A 17,494-nucleotide genomic window follows, 5' to 3' on the forward strand; every position below is an offset into this window, starting at 1 on the left:
CTTTTGTTGATTACTTACAAACCCTACGACTGTATGAAAGCAGCATTGGAACAAACTGTGTTGCTACACCCTCTGCAACATTATTTGGACAATATTACATTGTATTTTGTTATTATAATAGAAGAAAATTAACAAAGGAAGAGAGGCAAATCATTATAACTTTCAGAATTGTGGATCTTTCCTTTAAAGAAATTATTAACAAAGCCAAGGGGTCAGTAAGCAGTTTTCTAAACTTGGAAACTGCATGGAAACTCTGACAAAAACAAGTCTGGTTGACCCAATCCCACAACTGAATCAAATGATATGTTTCTGAGAGTCAATAGCTTCCAACTCTGAAGAGAAAACTTCAAGCTACAGGTTTGGCAGGTCAAATGGCAGTTTCAAAGATATTGCTAAAATTACAAAATAAAAATAAGAGCCTTGTGACAAGAAGAGCATTGACCCTCAGATTCTTAACAAAATGGATACTATATGATGAAATCATTTAAATCATTAAGAAGCCCGTTTTTTCTGAATATTTAAAACAGTACCAATAAATATGAAAAAAATGACACCTATTCTTTATCAGACCTACTTAACACTAGAATTACCAAAGCCTACGAAAAACCTCGTAAATCCGGCCCACCTTAAATCCCTTCGCACCTCTCCATCAGTGTCTTTTGTCTTGCAAATGTGCCAATCGAGACAAGCAGCAAGCAGCCTACTATGCCATCCCCCACCGCCGCAGAACGGGCACAGAGTTATCCCAGTTCCAGCCTTGATTATCGTTATTTGGAACACATGCATTTCATGTGTGTTCTGTTTCTACAATAATCTGTGTAAACACATTGTTAAAACAGAAACCTTTTCATATTTTAGTAATAAATGATAAAATGTAGACATAAACTATATAATGTGTAAAGCCTGATGTCCAAAGATCAAATAAACACTTTCACAAAAGGTTCAAGAATGACACAACAGCTTCTGTGGCGCAGCGGTAAGAATTGCTGACTTGTAATCAAGAGTACCCGGTTTGATCCTGACTGTCTCATATATTTACCAATTTGAGTAGCTAGCTGCTCTTACTGTTAGTATTATACAGTACAATAAAAACATACATTTGATTTGCATCTGTAACAGCCAGTGTAAATTTATAGGATTTGTAAAAGTTAGCGTTTTTATTTTTCACTTTTATTCTCTCAGTCACAAATTCTCTGATCGGGATGGATAAAAGCTGACACACTAACGTTGGTGAATCTGCCTTCTTCATATCTCATTGTCACTTGATTTTTTTTATTCAGTTTTATTGAGTGTTCCTGCTTATGCTGAATTAGTATGCGCCTTATGGTCCATGATGTCAAAGCCACACTGACAAAAAACAGAGACATAGGTATATATGATATTTGGTATTATGCATTTTATGACCTGCATAGTACATTTTAGAAAACACTGTGGCACGGATGCAACATTATTCATATCATTCACATTCATTCGCATACCATCTTGTGGTTGTAATAAGTGACCGCTTGTTTTTTTTTTTTTACGATCTTGCCCAGCCTCCACATTTTGGTGCATGGTGGTGTTTCTTTTGTACTCAAGGACATGCAGAGGAAAGAAAGTGCCTCTGCATGGTGAGCCATGAACACTCTTCTTTTCTCAGTGGACATGCCTTGCACAGTACATGCGCGTTGATCGCCGCCAGGTCAGGCATGTTATAGCACAAGCAACCAGCCACCTGCGTGCTCCTGCTCGCACTGAATAAGCTCACGCCTTTTGGTGCATGATGTCATCGCAGCACCGGGAAAAAAAGAAAGAGACAAATATATGTGACAATTTGAAGAAATCATTTTATGACCTGAATAGTACCAATCAGAAAACATCATTGCACTAATGCAATATTATTTGAAAACAAACAGTAACAGTTGTAAATTAATCTCCCGCCCCTCCTGATCTGACCCTAAATAACAGTGCCAGCATAAATTCAAATCCCATCTGACGCAATTCATTTTCAAATAATATTGCAAAAATACTAAAGTTGGGTGGCTTGATAAAATACACATTTTTGAAGAGTTTTATTTAAATGCTATCAAGTTGCAAAATAATTTAAATTCTAGTCTAATTAGTAATGAATATCACATTATTACACCCACACACTTACATACTGAACATGTGTATTTATAGAAAGGTAGAAATTTGATAGTAGAGCTTAGTTGACTGCCTTCTTCAGTTTAGCAGATGCAGTTATGTTCCTATTGTACCTTTCCAAATACACAGATGAAAATTTAATTCATCACATAAACATTTGGCTTGCAGTTGTATATTGCCCTTCAGGATATCATTTGAAGATGGAAGAGGCAATAAAATAAAGCCAAGATGATAATCCTCATCACAGTTGTAGAGTTTTAACATCCAGACTATTTACTTTAACAACTTATTTAAACATGTTAAAATGTTGCCTATTATGCCAGTAAATGAACAGAATGTATGTCAAGGGCTGCAGGAAGAAATTTATTATATAAGTTATTAAAATTTAAAAATAAAAATGTGGACAATTGCTTTATTTAAATGTCTCATCTGACCTTAAGGGAAAGTTCAAAAAACAGGAAGACTCCTAAATCACAACTACTATCCATCCATCCATTGTTCAACCCGCTGAATCCGAACACAGGGTCACGGGGGTCTGCTGGAGCCAATCCAAGCCAACACAGGGCACAAGGCAGGAACCAAACCTGGGCAGGGTCCCAACCCACCGCAGACAACTACCATTTAAACTAAATAACTTTCTATTTTAATTTTCCTTTTCCAGCATATACTGTGGCCCCATCCATTCATTTACTAAACCTAATTATTTATGTTTAAGCAGTCCTGGATGCAAGGCCAGTTCCTCTTTAGATAGATAGATAGATAGATAGATAGATAGATAGATAGATAGATAGATAGATAGATAGATAGATACTTTATTAATCCCAAGGGGAAATTCACATAATCCAGCAGCAGTATACTGATACAAAGAAACAATATTAAATTAAATAGTAATAAAAATGAAAAGAATTAAAATAAAATTAATGTTAGCATTTACTCCCCCGGGTGGAATTGAAGAGTCGCATAGTGTGGGGAGGAACGATCTCTTTAGTCTGTCAGTGGAGCAGGACAGTGACAAAAGTCTGTCACTGAAGCTACTCCTCTGTCTGGAGATGACACTGTTAAGTGGATGCAGTGGATTCTTCATGATTGACAGGAGTTTGCTTAGTGCCCGTCGCTCTGCCACAGATGTTAAACTGTCCAACTTTAATCCTACAATGGAGCCTGCCTTCTTAACAAGTTTGTCCAGGCGTGAGGCGTCTTTCATCTTTATGCTGCCACCCCAGCACACCACCGCGTAGAAGAGGGCACTCGCCACAACCGTCTGGTAGAACATCTGCAGCATCTTACTGCAGATGTTGAAGGATGCCAACCTTCTCAGAAAGTATAGTCTGCTCTGACCTTTCTTACATAGAGCATCAGTATTGGCAGTCCAGTCCAATTTGTCATCCAGCTGCACTCCCAGATATTTATAGGTCTGCACCCTCTGCACACAGTCACCTCTGATGATCACAGGGTCCATGAGGGGCCTGGGCCTCCTAAAATCCACCACCAGCTCCTTGGTCTTGCTGGTGTTAAGGTGTAAGTGGTTTGAGTCGCACCATTTAACAAAGTCTTTGATTAACTTTCTGTACTCCTCCTCCTGCCCACTCCTGATGCAGCCCACAATAGCAGTGTCATCAGCAACTTTTGCACGTGGCAGGACTCGAGTCATATTGGAAGTCTGATGTATATAGATTGAACAGGACCGGAGAAAGTACAGTCCCCTCGGCGCCCTGTATTGCTGCACACAATGTCAGACCTGCAGTTCCCAAGACGCACATATTGAGGTCTGTCTGTAAGATAGTCCACAATCCATGCCACCAGGTGTGAGTCTACTCCCATCTCAGTCAGCTTATCCCTAAGGAGCAGAGGTTGGATGGTGTTGAAGGCGCTAGAGAAGTCCAAAACATAATTCTTACAGCACCACTGCCTCTGTCCAGGTGGGAGAGGGATCGATGAAGCATATAGATGATGGCATCCTCCGCTCCCACCTTCTCCTGGTATGCGAACTGCAGAGGGTCGGGCGTGACGGCCCTGTGGCCTCAGGTGGTGAAGCAGCAGCCGCTCCATGGTCTTCATCAGATGTGACGTCAGAGCAACAGGCCGGAAGTCATTCAGCTCACTAGGACGTGATACCTTTGGGACAGGAGTGATACAAGATGTTTTCCAAAGCCTGGGACTCTCCCTGTTCCAGGCTCAGGTTGAAGATGCTGTAGAGGACTCCCCAGTTCCAACGCACAGGCCTTCAGCAATCGTGGCGATACACCATCTGGACCCGCTGCTTTGCTGGCACAAAGTCTTTTCAGCTCTCTGCTCACCTGGGCTGCTGTAATTGTGGGTGGGGATGTCTCACCTATGCTGGTATCAGCAGAAGGATGGTTGGAGGATGCAGTACTCGAGGTGAGAGTGGGTTACTGTGATCAAACCTATTAAAGAAGTTGTTCATTTGGTTTGCTCTCTCCACGTCTGTCTCGATGCGGCACCCGCTTGAGCTGCAGCCAGTGATAATCTTCATCCCATCCCACACTTCCTTCATACTGTTGTTCTGCAACTTCTGCTCCAGCTTTCTCCTGTACTGCTCTTTCGCCCTGAGCTGGACTCGGAGTTCCTTCTGCACGCACTTCAGCTCATGCTTATCACCACCTTTAAAAGCCCTTTTCTTCTGGTTCAAAAGGCCCTTGATGTCACTTGTAATCCATGGCTTGTTGTTAGCATAGCAGCATACTGTTCTTACTGGAACTACAATGTCCATACAGAAGTTGATGTAATCAGTTGTGCATTCAACAGCCTCTTCAATGTTCTCACTATGTGATCTCAGCAATATATCCCAGTCTGTAGTTCCAAAGCAGTCTCTCAGAGCCTGCTCTGCCTCAGGGACCACTTCCTGAATGAGCGTGTGGTTGTAGGTAGCGCCTCACTCTTGGTTTGTATTGAGGCTGAAGCAGAACCAGGTTATGATCTGCTTTCCCAAGCGCAGGCAGTGGGGTGGCGCTGTATGCGTCTTTAACGCTTGCATATAGTAGGTCAATAGTCCTGTTTCCCCGAGTGTTACAATCCACATACTGGGAGAAGGCAGGTAATGTTTTATCCAGCGTTACATGGTTAAAGTCTCCAGCGATTAGCACAAGTGCCTCAGGGTGCTGCGTTTGTAACTTAGCAACTGCGGAATGGATGATGTCACTCGCCATCTCGCGTTGCTTGAGGGGATGTAAACAATAACAGCAATCATGTGTCCAAACTCTCTGGGCAAGTAATAGGGCGCAGACTTACGGCCAACAGTTCGATGTCCCTGCAGCAAGTGGAGATTTTAACGTTTACATGTCCTGAGTTGCACCACTTTGTATTGACATGGAGAGTGAGTCCTCCTCCTTTTTTCTTTCCACAGGTACTTGCTTCTCTGTCCGCTCTAACTGTGCTAAACCCGGGTAGCTCCACGTTAGCATCTGGGATGATAGGCGTTAGCCACGTTTCACTAAAACACAGCAAGCTGCATTCTCTGTAGGTTCTGACATTTTTCACCAGCACAGCCAGTTCGTCGATCTTATTTTGTAGTGAGTTTACATTTCCCAGGATCACAGAAGGCACCGACGGTTTATAACGCCATTTTCTCGATTTAATCTTATTTTTTATCTTTGCACCGGCTCCGCTGCCCGATATCGTCTTCTTACCTCGTCAGGTAAATAAGGAACCACACCGGCATAAGCATTTCTTCTCAGTGCTTTAAGCTGACTTCTTGAATAGGCGATTCTCGGAGTGTAAAATCCATGTCAAATAGTAAAAATGTGTAAAATGTGTAAAAAGTGTCCAGGGAGCAATTCCACATAAAAGAAAGTGGTAGAAGTGATCAGTGAAGTAGATAGAGAACAATAGAGATAAAAAGGTAAAAAGATAAAGTCGTATACGGAGCTGCTGGAAAGGCTGCCACTCGGATGCGGCGCCGGAAATAACATATTTTTACTTGAGCTTAATTCAGTTAATTTAAATCTGTGACTCTCCCTTCCTTGGACTTCAACAGGCACTGCACAACTAGAAGTGGCAAATCTAGCCCCTCTCTCTTTCATTATCTTCTATGTCTATTCTGGCTTTATCCCACACTTCTTGTATGCTGCTTATTTTGCTTTGCCATGTTACAGCTGTTGTACCTGCCTGTATCAATGGTCAAATCCACTGCCTAGCTTTTAATCCATTGTTTCTACTGCGAAAGATGCTTACCAAAGTCATTTCATTCTCATTATTTGCAACTCCTTTAACTTTTGAGTTCTTTAATTTCTTTCAGCTCTACAGTGAGAAGTCAAGCAAAATGACAAATTTTATTGGCTAACTAAAAAGATTACAATATGCAAGCTTTTGAGGCAACTCAGACCCCTTGTTCAGGCAAGATGCCTTGTGCAGCACCTTCAAATAAAATAATCTTCGCCTATTAGTGACTATAATATGGACATGTTCTTGTTGAAGAATTTATTTTAAAGTAACATATGAAATCCACTGTACTAATTCCTTTCATAATTTTAATTACTTCAGTCATGTCGCCCCTTTCCATCCATTTGCCTAAACTGAAAAGGTTTAGCCCTTTAGTCTCTCCTTATAATTCCTCTCTGTTAGTTCTGGAATCAGCGTAGTTGCCCTGCTTTAGATTTTCTCTTCAACTGCTAGAGACCAACACTGTAAACAGTACTCCAAATGTGATCTTACCAGTATGTTATAAAGCTTAAGCATAATCTGCTTTCACTTAGACTACACCTGTATATCTAATATATAAAATACAACATTTTATTCATCTTCTTAATTGCTTCTGTACACTTTCGCTGATGTATATAGTGACAAGCCCACTATGACCCATAAGGTATACTATCAAGTTTTACACCTCCTACTGTGTATTCAGATCTAACATATCTACTTCTTAGGTTTAATACCTTACATACACTTACTGTACATTAAATTTCATCTGCCGTAAATCTGTTCAAAATCCCTCTGTAACAATTTAGCTGATTCTACATTACCTATCCTTCCATCTAGTTTGGATTTGTTATATTTTGGAATTAAATTGAATATTTTATGTTTTAGTGTTATATTTCTTAGTCTTGAGTTATTATATTTTTAGATCTTTGTTATTTCTATTGTTTTTTTCTTTGTGATGTCATAATTCCATTCTGTGAGCCCATAGAGGTAGGACCACCATGAAGGCCCCACTTCTGAGTCTTCTAGATACTATTTAAACTGAAGACAGACAGCTCCAGCGCAGGGATCATTTGGCGCTTTTGGAGTTATTTGTGAGAACTGCTTTTTATGGTTAGATTTTCTGTTTATTTATTTATTTTTTAAGTTCTGTTTAAAGGATTGTGATTTATAGATTTCATATTGGGAATTTGTTTGTTTAGGGTCATTTTGTTTGCTGTTTTGAGTTGTTCTTTAAGTTTCTTGAAAATTTTGTTAATACATTTTTATTAATATTCCTTGCTTGTCCTATTTATTACAAGTTGAAGGTTAATGGCCATCCCTCTCCTTCTAAGGGTTTTGTTGTGGATTCTGAGGTTTTCATCATCATTTTGCCAGCTCACAATTTTTTCAGGCCTGCTTCAACTAAAATCCAGTAGCTGCCTTAGAAGCATGTCTGAAGTGTTGAGAGCCTCCACTGGGTAGACCAGATAAAAGTTCTGGCCTCCACCTTGGCCTGTTTTTGAAGTTCAACACACATTTCACTTTGGAGGAAACTCTATATCATAGCAAGTACCACCTAAAAACCTAAACTGAATATATTCTTTCCCAGATTGTTCATATATTTTAAAAAAGCAGTGGCCCAATCACTGACCCCAAGTTCAAGAATCACCTGACTCTAAAAAAAGTTCTCCTCACCATTAACTTTTCTTGCTGTGTTTAAACTAATTTTGTACCCACCTACACATAGCGCCTCAAATTCCAACTTCTTTTTGACAATCTTGGCAACTGCAGTCCTTAAGATGTGTCGGAGATATAGACAATGCCTGATAAATTGTTCCACAGTGCTTATATATAACATGCGTATATCCTGCACAGCATCTGTAGGAATCTACAGGGATCTTTCTAGGTAATGGAAAAGGGATGGGATTCCTGAGTAGCGCATTTTCCATGTGCAGATGACAGGTGCATTTTGGAGTAGAAAACATGGATTATGCCACATTAAATAAATGCAGTATACTCTTCTGTGGTGATCCAGAAGGTAGCTGCTGAAAGATATTCTTTGCTTTCAACCCGAAATAATCTAATTAAAGTGAGTCTTTGTGATTGCAGAATTGCATGCAAGAAGAACCTCAACTGTTTACTAGCTTTAACTGTGTTTCCCTGGCCAGGCGGCAAACTGCTGAGTCAGATATCCATCCAGGGAAAGAATCCCAAAAAATATGGGATTATTTCAGATCAGAAAAGCTTTGGTGAATGTGCATTTATCACCGAAGCTGCTTAATCCGATTCAGAGTCACTGCTAGGTGAAGAACTTGAATTACTTCCCTGCAGTATTGGGTGCAAGGTAGGAACCAACCCAGAATAGCATGGCACTGTTTTGCAGAATATACCACTCATATACTACTACTACTGTGCCAATTTTGAATGTTCAATTAATATAACTCAATGTCTATGGGAAATGGGAAAAACTGGATTACACAGAAGAAAAATCTAAGCAAACACTGAAGAAACATCAAAACTTCACACAGACATTGGTCAGGAGAAACCAGATCCCTAGACATGTGAGGCAGCAGTGTTAATCACTTCACCACCCTTTAATGAATACAATTAATTACATTGTATGAATGTGACTAAGTATGCACATTTTCAACAGAATGTGGCATTTATTTTTAGAAATATTATCAAGTATACTGTACATGACTCATTCCTTGATAATGTAATTTTTTCTGCAAGTTTGTCATGTGGTAAATTTGGGTTAAAAACTCACAAATTAAACACAGTAAAAGGATGTGCAATGTTGCTTTTGACAAAACAGACATTTTAGTTGCATTCTTATTGCTACTGTAACTCCCAGTGTTTTATCTCTTACTTAAATAACAGTAAGCATTTTATCTCAGCTTATATCAGGTGATGGGAACTCAAGCAGGGTTAGATACTACATTCATTCTCTGCGTATTCTTGCTAACATATGTTCAGTAAACATCTTCTATTGACATCATATAGTTTCTTATTATTTATTGGTTTTATTAATCAGTTGTTACCCTCATTGTTATCTGGTTCTGAGAATTCATGGCAGGTTTATACTTTTTTGTAACGGAACTGTATTCAGTGTATATATTTATCAACAGATCTCAGCAAGTGCAAAACATAGGTTCCAAAAGTGAATGAATGGGTGGATTTCATATATGAGTGACTTTTGTTGTCACTCATCTTTGACAAACATGAAAGCAATTTTTATAAAAACAGCATTTTATTGCTATGACATGAAAAGAAGTAGGTATTCTTGCTTTCTTGAAAATACTCCTAGCTGTAACATGTTAAGACAGACTCTTGGGTATTATTGTGCTAGCTCATAAAACCCATTGATGCAAAGATTTTCAAAAGAAATCTCTTTTGAAAAAGGCATTTCAGTTTTTCTAATTGAATGTTCATAATCTCTTTGTACAAATTATAATAATTTATGAATCTTGTTATCATGCTGTACAAATGAGAGTCAATCCCAGCAGCACACAGCAATAAACATTCCAGCACTTCATCCTGTGACGTGCACAGACCTTCTGGTGAGTAGTGAGTAGTAAAAGCAAGAAGGGGGCACTAAACAGGTTTTGTTACACTTTCATCCTAGATAAATTTTAAAGCATGGAAATAAAAATAAATGGGTACTAATTTCAGGGGACGTCTGGATGCATTTTCAGTGACATCATAATTTTTAAAAAGCAGCAAAAAATATTTGTCCATGATTGCTGATTATATTAGCTTATGAGAAAGGACACTACATCTCCCCTTTGCTCAATATACAGTATACTTTATTCTCCTAACATAACACATCTTAATAAGACAGAAGAGCAAATAAAATAATTCCCATCTAGTTATGTGAAATACAATAAGGACTGTGATTTGAACAATAGTTCATATAATAGCATATCAAAATCAAAGTTGTCTTTTCTCCATAAAGTGAGCATTGTGGGGTCACAAATTCAGGAACAATTGGAACAGATCATCTGGTACCAATGACCAACATTAGAAGTTTCAGAAAGGAAATGCAAAATTATTATGATCAAGAACTATGAAGTAAAATGTATGATTATTTTATGATTGTATGTAAGATCTCTCATGAACAAAAAAAGAACACTAGTGATACTATGTTGCACAGATATCAGATCTACCATCCACATCATAATACAGTACAAATCAAAACAACCAGCACACAAATATTTATTACATTTTTTTGCATAGTTAATAGCAACAAATAGGAGAGACCACACTTTATTTTCTAATGAAATAGTAAACAGTAGCATGCCTAGTTTTAACAAGGCGCTTTATTTATGACTGCTTTTTCCCTGTTTCTTAAAACAAAAAGGACACCCAAGCTTCTGCTTGAAAGCAATCGATTAGGTCCAAATTGGGAAGGATGGCACTTGACTCAATATGGGGAAATTGACAGAAGCTTGAGCCATTGTAGCAACCCATTTGTACACATTCCTGACTCCACTCATACATACACCAACATGACTAATTTTGAGTAAGCATTTAACCTAACCTGCACATGTTTGGAGATGAGAGAAAACAAATTAAGTGTTGAAAGTAAAACCTACAAAGACAAAGGCAGAACATGCAAACATGAACCATGACAAGAATAGGATTTGAACCCAGGATGCTAGAACAGTGAAGCATCAGTACTTACCAAAGAACTACTGTGCCACACAGTAAAAGCAAAATGTAATACTTAATATTAAAAATTAAATATTAAAGTCTCTCTATTGTATAAAAAAAATCTTGGGACAAGACAATACTTTTTCAGAGACATGTGACGAGACATTTTCAGAGAGATAATTTCAAGTCCCGCGAGATGGGACTTTGTGCCAAGAGATGAACTGAAAACCTACGAGGACCAAGCGGGCATGGAAATAAAAGACAAACAGTAGAAGAGGAAAAGACAAAGAGTAGAAGACAAAGTACAACGTCTTAAAGAGGTTCAAAAACATTGGCGTGATACAGTAATCCCTCCTCGATCGCGGCATTTGCGTTCCAGAACCCCCCGTGATAGATGAAAATCCGCGAAGTAGAAACCATATGTTTGTGTGGTTATTTTTATATATTTTAAGCCCTTATAAACTCTCCCACACTGTTAACATTATTAGAGCCCTCTAGACATGAAATAACACCCTTTAGTCAAAAGTTTAAACTGTGCTCCATGACAAGACAGAGATGACAGTTCTTTCTCACAATTAAAAGAATGCAAATAGATCTTCTTCTCTTCAGGAGCAGAGAATTTGAGAAAGAGAGAGAGCGCTCGCAAAGAAAAGCAAACAATCAAAAAATCAATACGTGTGCTTTTAAGTTTGCCGCGGCTTTTTAGAGGAGCGTCAGTATCTTCTAAGCAAACAGCCTCTGTGCAAACAGCACCTCTGCTCACATCTCCTCCGTCAGGTGCAGAGAACATCAGAGAGAGAGAGCGAGATTACAGCAACAATCAAAAAATCAATACGTGCTTTTGAAAGCGGCATTTCTTAGAGGTGCGTCCCTATCCACTAGGCAAACAGCTTCTGTGCAAACAGCACCTCTGCTCACAGCCCCTCCGTCAGGCGCAGAGAATGTCAGAGAGGGTGAGAGAGAGGCAGAGACAAGCAAACAATCAAGCTACGCACGGGATGCATATCTTATAGCATTGAGGAGTTTTAGTTAATATGTAATACATGCTCTGATTGGGTAGCTTCTCAGCCATCCGCCAATAGCGTCCCTTGTATGAAATCAACTGGGCAAACAAACTGAGGAAGCGTGTAGCATAAATTAAAAGTCCTATTGTCCGCAGAAATCCGCGAACCAGCGAAAAATCCGTGATATATATTTAGATATGCTTACATTTAAAATCCGCGATGGAGTGAAGCCGCGAAAGTCGAATAGCGAGGGATTACTGTACACATGCAGAGCAGGTTAGAGATTATGAAAGTACTAAAATACAAAAGTCTCAAAAAACTGATAGCAAAGATTGCATTAGCACAAACAGAAATTATTACTCGGTGAAATAACAGAACAGCGAAAAGAGACTGAATATATGGACATAGGTAATATGACAGAAGTACGAAGATATTGTTTTCGGCTTTAAAGTTTAAGTCGGAGGCTTTTAGATTGTCTAATTCATGTTGCCATCGGGGAAAAGTAGCATTTCTTCCCAATGAAGAGGCATATCCGTAAGAAATAAAAGATTTCTTATTTGGTGAAAGTGAAATCCACAAACACTACAGGCAAAATATCTGAATCTACAATAATCTGTACACGTTCGCATCAATCAATGCTCAAAACGTAGATTTACATGATTCAGGTCCATACACTATAAGAATGTGTGGTCCCGCAACAATTAAAGCTACTGCAAATTTCACTTCAAAGAAACCACAATTCAGTCAGGTTTATATTTATGCTCACGGAGAAAGTGATGCAACATTGAATCGAAAGAGTTAAATGATCGGAAGTATTAGAAATTCTACAGCCAATAATGGATGCAAATCCATAGGTCCAAGAAATATAGTACTTTACAAGAAATCTATCTGAATAACATGGACAAAGAAGTTTTCTTGGATTTCTATATGAATCTGAAAGATCACGCTCACATATACTGTATAATAAACCAACATGTGACGAATTGTCAGCGATAATAGTATTGAAAGACGGAGATATCAAAGATAGAGTTGATATTCATGTTTATCCAAAAGCACAGCACAATTCGACGCATGCGACAGATCCGGAAAATGACAAGCGCGTAGGTCCCGCACGGGTATTGGCGAGCGAAGCAAGCCTTTTAAATAATTTTTTAAAATTGTATTTAAAAAACAGCAATTTTAACAGATAAGAAGTGGGGCAACATATCAGAAATCCGATAAAAGCTCTTCAGAGTAGGTAGGAGTCAGAAAGTCAGAAAGGTATTTTATTTCAACTTGCTGGAAAATCATGGGAGTTGGTGACAGAATTGGCAATCTAGTCACCTTAAAAAAACTTCACACAACTCTGAGATGACAGACAGGACTGCTTTCTGCTCTCCACAGGAGTAGCACTGTGCAACCACCTATAGGAAGGCTGCTCGAATTATGAAGGGGATCGGGGAAAGCCCTCGGAAGCCTCATCCCTGGAACATTCAAAACCATCGAAGAGCCAGTTGCATCAGGTCTGTTGGGGATCAGAACTGGTGTGGTGCTGAGGTGTCCCCCGCTGCATGGCAGCGCTCGGGACCCACTTTATGATGGCCCATCCAGGTAGGTGTGTTGAACATCTCGTCTCTGTGGCGCGATGATCATTTTCCTCTGCTGTTGGAGGTACAGCATAAACTCCACATTTTAGGAGCGGCACTCTCTGAGGTGCGCAGATCTGGGATTGGCCAGATCTCTGAAGATGGGTACACCTTTTATTGGTCTGGTTGCTCTGATGGCTATCATACTCAGGGAGTAGCTGTTGCTGTGGTGTCCCATGTCACGCCTTTCAACAAGCGTATTATGAGACAGATTAAGGCACTCTCTGGGTGCCTTGTCTGTTGTTTCAGTGTATGCTCCAACCATAGTGAGTAATATCTCGGTGAGGGAAACATTTTATTTTCAGCTTCGCTCGGTAGTTGATGAGGGCCCGTGAGGTGACACTTCTCTGGTCATAGGTGACTTCAATGCGAACACTGGCACTGACATGGCTAGCTATGTGGATTGTGTCTGTCTCCATGGGTCTGATGACCATGATGAAAGGGTGTCCATATTCCTTAGCATTTCAAAAGGTCAGGGGCTTCAGATCATTGAGTCCTAGTTACAATGTCCTGAGCCACATTGTTGAATTTGGTACTTCAATATTGCTGTTGTGGTGAAGGAGATCAATCACATCATCGTGGGCAGACCCTTGAGGCTCTTACAAAAGTGCAGGGTCTACAGAAGTGCCCAGTTTGTGAATTCTGAACACAGATTTGTTGTTGCTACTCTGAAGATCCAGCCTAGGTCTAGTAGGCTACCACCTACTAGGAGAATGAGACTGGACCTGGCAAGACTCCAAGATCAGGCTGTTTCTAAAGAGTTTGCATGCAGTTTATGTGATGAATTCACGGACTTGGGTGTGATCCTAATGTAACGTGTGAGACTTTTGGTGAAAAGACCCTGAAGGTTGCTAAGGGTTTTGTTGGTGTTATCAGTGCTCCCAGAAGGAGGTGTTTCATCTCGCAGGGCACCCTGGATATCATCAAAAGGAGTCACAGCACACACTTGATGGCAACTCCAGTCTGTACTGGGAACTGAGAAGGATGGCTGTGAGGGCTATGAGGGCAGATAAGGAGGTGTTTGTTAGAAGAATCTGTGAGCAAGTGACACACCATCTATGATCTTGTGACCCATGTCCTGCTTACACAGGAATCAAAGCATTACATACATCCAGATCTGTTTCCCGTAGAGTCGCAGTGAAGGTGGCTGATGGAACGGTCCTTAAGGATGACGCTGCAGTTGTGACCCGTTGGGCTGGCTACTTTGAGCAGCTGTTTAAAGCTGATCCTTTGGATAGGATGTTCCATATCTCTAGGTCCACGGGTCTTAACACTAGAATTACCAAAGCCTACGAAAAAACTCGTAAACCTGCCCCCCTTTAACACTAGAATTACCAAAGCCTATGAAAAAACTCGTAAACCTGGTCCACCTTAAATCCGTAAGCGCAAGCAGCCTACTGTCCCATCCTCCTACCGCCACAGAAACAGCAAAAAGCTGTCCCTGCTAAAGCCTTGTTTATCTGTGAGTCAGGTACCATAGTGTAAATAATATATCGCTATTTGGAATACAAGCATTTCATGTGTGTTCCATGTCTAAAAAGGTCAGGGTAAGTGTAGGATGAAAGGAAATGCAAGAAATGCTGAACACATACCTAAAAGACAAACTTTTTTCATGTTTTAGTAATAACAACAAAATTTTGACATGAAGTGTGTAATGCGTGAAGACTGATGTCCAAATATCAAATAAGCACTTTCACAAAATGTACAAATATAACAGAACAAGTTTGCTTTTATGCAAGACTATAACTGAAGAAAAAGAAATCGGGTTAGTGTGGTTTGTTGTCGCAACTTCTTTGGTAGTACAGCGGAAAGAACTGCTGACATATCCCAAAGGTTGTGAGTTCGAGCCTTCCTGTGTCCCCAAACAAACATTCTGAGTAGCGAACTGCTCTTATTGTTACTATTATACAATAAAAACATACATTTGATTTGAGTCTGTAACAACCGGTGTAAATGTATGGTACTTGTAAAGGTTTTTTTTTTGTTTGTTTTATTCAGTTTTATTCTCTCAGTCACATTCACGCTCGCCCTTATCTGACATTGCTGTTTTCAATTAAAGACGTGCTATTTGCAGAGGTGAACTCAGATGAGCACAAGGGTTCTACATCGGAGAAAGAGAACAGAAGCCCTACCCGCAAGAAACATCCATTCACATATAACAACAATGCAGCTACACCAGATGTAAAGGCGAAAGATGGCACTGTTTGGATGCAGGACGAGGTCTGGCATCACCCTGCCAATCAGTCTGCCCCTCACCTGTCCTTCAACGAAACAGCACAGTTTACAGAGCTCGCCAACGTATCATGCCAAGTCCTGTTTGTTATTATGTTTTATGACGGTCTTTACATAAGGAACATTTATATGTTACTTACATAAAAGCCAGATCGAATGTTATTTAGCTTGATTTATTTACTTATCTTCATACAGAGCAAAGTCACAAGTAAACTACAGCGCTTCCTATGTTTGAACGACAAGGACATGCTGACAAATTACATATGTAATGCCACAGAAAATGCCTGCTGACACTTCAGTACACAAGCAATGGTACGAGAATCCAGTCAGACTTCATTTTTGGGCACATACGCCATCTACATCTAGTGTGGAGAGTCGCTCGTGTACTGAAGCAAGTATCTGCCTGGGAGGTTGCCAACCAGAATCCTGAGCTGTTTCGTCGTGTGGTGGGTGTGGTATCGCACTGTACCCCAACCTGACCTGACCTGCTGTTTTCACTATTCAACTTCACTACATTTTTGATCTAGTTTTCCAGTTAGGTCATGTTTGCCGTATTTTAAATGGGGCAGACAAGGCTATTCTATTTTTACTAACCATCTCCTTTTCAACATGAGAAATTCCCAGATGTTCCAGATACACCTCCTGTGGGTGCTTTGCTGAAGATGATGACTCCTATCAGTTTGTTTGTGATTACTGAGATGGTAACAGCAGCACGCAAACTTTGGTCCCTGGAATACAGATTAGAAGGGTCATCATCCTAAGCATACTCCTAAGAAGAGACAAACATTGCTTTGACTGCAGTTTGTTAGGAGAGAGGCAAATGTAATGGAAAAGACTTGCAGAGGAAGGTTGAAAGAAAGCCTGCTGTTGTACAAGAGGCAAAAGGCCGAGAGAAGCATGTCTGCCACTGTACCAAAGGAGTTGTCTTTTAGTGTAACTGAATAAGATGCCACCTGCTAACTTGGAGGTCATAGGTTCTAACCAGCCTGTGCATGTGAGGACATTAACTGAAGAGTAGTGGAAACTAAAATATTTCCTCACTGATGACAGTATGGCAACTATATTCCTAAAGCACTTCAACTAACTTTTCAGTTTTTAAAATCTGTCCAAAAAGTATTTATGGTCTAGCACAGGTGTTTTTTTGGTACTGTATATACTATGGCGCTAGTATGGAAATTGTTCAAAATTGATCTATTTCATTGCTGAAAATATTAACATCAGATGTGGACATCCAAAAGAAATTGAAATTGTTCCTTTCCTATTACATTTATATTTTCATTGTATGGTTTGTGTGTGCACAATGCAGGGGTGCCACTTAACACAACCCTAAAATTTGGTTCACTAAAAGCATTACTCTATGTTCATTGATGCTATTATGAAATGCCAGGGTCACCAAAAAAAAAAAAAAAATGTGCATGGAATAAAATGGTGATTTTAATGTGTTATCAGAAAATGGCTAAATATCAAAAGGAACAGACAAATAAGTGGATGGGATAGATTAATAATTTGTGTTATGTTTCCTCACACTATATGATCATTCCAATGCTTTGCACTACATATTTTTATTGCTAGTTAGTGGTTTTAGAATTTGATTGAATATTGAAACATTTTGTGGCTTTTTGAATGATTTGGGGACATTATTATTTTTTGGTAACTTAGCATGGTGCCAATTTGTTTTCTCATGGGCACCACTATTTTGGATGACATTTTGTTTGCTAT

General features: G+C 39.6%; 1 protein-coding gene across 9 annotated transcripts in view; it reads right to left on the reverse strand.

Moving 5' to 3' along the window:
• The window catches only part of LOC120540046 (voltage-dependent L-type calcium channel subunit alpha-1C-like), a 1,017,626-nt gene that overhangs the window by 448,829 nt on the left and 551,303 nt on the right, over positions 1 to 17,494 (reverse strand). The window lies entirely within an intron of this gene.

Source organism: Polypterus senegalus, chromosome 12, assembly GCF_016835505.1.
Source record: "Polypterus senegalus isolate Bchr_013 chromosome 12, ASM1683550v1, whole genome shotgun sequence".
Classification (NCBI taxonomy): Eukaryota; Metazoa; Chordata; class Cladistia; order Polypteriformes; family Polypteridae; genus Polypterus; species Polypterus senegalus.